This window comes from Protopterus annectens, chromosome 10.part0, assembly GCF_019279795.1.
Source record: "Protopterus annectens isolate FY-2018-M chromosome 10.part0, PAN1.0, whole genome shotgun sequence".
Classification (NCBI taxonomy): Eukaryota; Metazoa; Chordata; order Ceratodontiformes; family Protopteridae; genus Protopterus; species Protopterus annectens.
The window spans coordinates 1,551,951,334-1,551,954,619 of NC_056744.1; positions in this window are offsets into that span (position 1 = coordinate 1,551,951,334).

Here is a 3,286-nt window from a genome sequence, read left to right on the forward strand (position 1 = left end):
ATATATAAAAATATATAAAAAAATATATAAAAACCTCATCTTAATTTCCTAGCTTTCAGGATGGGTTTAATGGAAAAAGGTCATTTTAATCCATGGCATCCCTTTGTGCCAATTCATCCTGTAAATCCACTGCAGTTCGCGTTAAGCACACTCTGTATCATTATTAATGCTTTTGCGCTCCATCCTCTTAATGTTCGTGTATTGCACATCTAAAATCTGAAATAAGAACCTATGTGTATCTCCCTCCTTGAGAACATGCTTGGCTATGGCATTGTAACCTTCCTTTCTATTAATACAATAAACGTGATCCCTAATTCGCATCACCTGGCGGGTACTTATTTGTTTTTCCTATATAGAAGTGGAAAAACATACTGTGTAATGGGCTATATAATAAGGTTTTGCACTCCCTAATAATCCCCATTACATTTCATTTCCCATAGTCGGCCGGTATTGGGGTGTCTAAAAACTGCGGATCATGGGCCAATATAAACACATTGATTACAATTACCACATTTCTTAGTATCGCAAAGGTCCTGTCCATGTCTAAATTCATTTAGTGTGTTATTAAAACTACGATAACATAGCTTCTGCTTAAGATTCTTACTGTTTCTAAAGGCATACTTAGGGTGATCACCAACTGTACCCCGTGTTTTGTCATCGACTAACAAAATGTGCCAACTTTTTTCTAATGCCTCCTGTATCCTAGACGTATTACTGCCATAAGGTAAAACAATACATAAGTCCGCGGTTTCACTTTTTGTAGATCCTTGCAACGGCCCATCACTTCTTTTACTTTAGAATATGGTTTAGCCAGTGTATCTCTACTCAAGCACGGACTTCCTCTTACATATTCTTCTATGGTGACTTCGCCATAACCCCTGACATAAAGTCCTTCTTTAGGGTTCTCCATTTCCACCATAAGTTTGCTGTCGCCATTAACATAGGCGTTGCTAATCTTAGAGCCTGTCCCTTTACTTATATTGCTTAAGCAACCTCGGGTTATGCATACTGGTGCGATGTGATATGAAGGACAATAGCATTGTTTCAATACTTCTGTTTTTAACCCATTTCCTTCCTTAATCAAAAGTTACATCTCAAATAACTTCACATTTGATGTCTTCGAAAGTATTCCATAGAAAATCTCCAGGAAATCACTACTCATGTTGGATATAGCTGTGGAAGCTTAATAATTCTTGTTCCGTGCCTTTCCAAAGAATAATGATATCAACAAAACGTCGATGAAACACAATATTAGATTGACCCCTCATGTTGTTTTCCTCCCAAGCAGCCATGACTAAATTGGCATAAGTGTTGGCACAACTCGTGCCCATCGCTATGCCTGTCTTTTGCTTGAAAAGCTTGTCATGAAATATAAAAATGTTGTTTTCTAACACCAACTCAATTAAAAAGCATAGAAAATCTGCTCTAACTTTACTAAAACCCCCATCAGTTGTTAACAATTCACACAACATGGAAATGCCAATGTCATTAGGTATGCTTCAGCAGTTAGCTCTACATCCATAGTCACCAGTATCAAGTTAGTTACATCTTCATAACATTGCATAAACATATATAATTCCCTTAAAAAATGTTCAGTGTCCTTTAACACTTGTTGGTAATTAACCAAAACATTTTTTAATTCATAGTCTAAATATATCGAGATCGCCTCGGGAGCCCATCCGGCTCTCGCCACTATGGGTCTAAACTTCGGTTTTGTGGGGTGTTTATGTATCTTCGGAAGTCCATGAAGTTGTGGAATGAGTGGATATTCCACCTTAAAATACTCATACAAATCATTAGTTAGCACATTCATTGTCCTACATTCTACTAACACTCTATCAATATTATTAATTATGCTTACAACTTCAGTAGAATCAATAATCTCATAAGCATCAGTTTTAAGCATGTCCATCATAGTGTCCACATAATAACTGGTGACTAAAACAATGACAGGACCCCCTTTATCAGACGGCCTGGTGGTAACGCTGACGTTATTCCTCAAATCCTTTAAAGTTCGCAATTCATCTTTCGTGATATTCGATTCATGGGTACCAACATTAAACGCAACATCATTATATATTGTATTTTCAAAAGCTTTAAGAAATGTATCAACATTTGCTGGTAATTGGGGTACAAATGAACTTTTCTTTCTCATCCTCATATCCATATCCGCATCAGAGCCAAACGTTAATTTGAGAGCAACATTCCTCACAAAAGTACGTGCTGAAATAATAGCATCACTCACATCAATTGTATCAGTGGGTATAAAACCCAACCCCTTGTTAAGGAGTCCCAGTTCAATTGCTGATAACTCATAAGAAGAAATATTCCAAACTAGACCCTTTGGGTCCACATCTTTTTGAGTGTAATGCCACCTGCTGCCAAGCTTAATGTGGCTCCTCTTTCCATTTCTGTCCCCTTTGTTGATCTGCTTCCATCGATTTTCTCCTTCCTAACCTGATAGGAAGCGGAAAAACCGAAAGGTCTGAACCTGCTGCACCATCAGGTAGTAACTTTCTCCTCACATCGTGATCTACACGGGTATTTACACCTTCATTCATAGACGCTTCTACAAACACTTCCATGGGTGTGGAATACATGGAACTCACTGGAGTGGTGAGCTCGCTACATTTTCAGTAACAGCTGTGTTAGTCACATCTTTGCTGGTGACACTTGCCCCTTCTTGTACCACCTTCTCAGGTGGATTCGATTGTTTCACCTCTTTGGCTAACATCACATTGGTGATCGTGGACACCTCACCGCTCCTTTCTGGTTGATCTACACTCTTGTCCGCCAACATTGCCCTTGCCGTTTTATAATACAACACTGTGTTACATTCTCCCTTGGTCATAAAAATTGAAAAATCATCAAGATCTCTGTTTATCTTCTTTTTCTTATACTCCAACAACTTATTTTCATGTCATTGTATCTTTTCAATAATTTCTTGTAAATAAATCTCCGTTGCACCATCAACCATATAATTCAATAAGCGGTTTGAAACCGCTTACGTTCTATGGAGTGATTCTGTTTCATTAAATGTTTGTCCTATTTTACTTATAACGGCTACAATGGTCGCTTATTGCACTTCAGTTGGTGCCCATTGCTGTTTCGTTGGTTCCGTTGGGCTTTACGTGGATTTATTAGGGATATATCTTTTGGGCTGTTACTGTGTTGTGAGAGTTTGCAATATATATATATATATATATATATATTTTTTTATTTTTTTTTATATATATATATATTTATGTTATTTTATATATTTTTTTGTTTTTTTTTATTTTATATT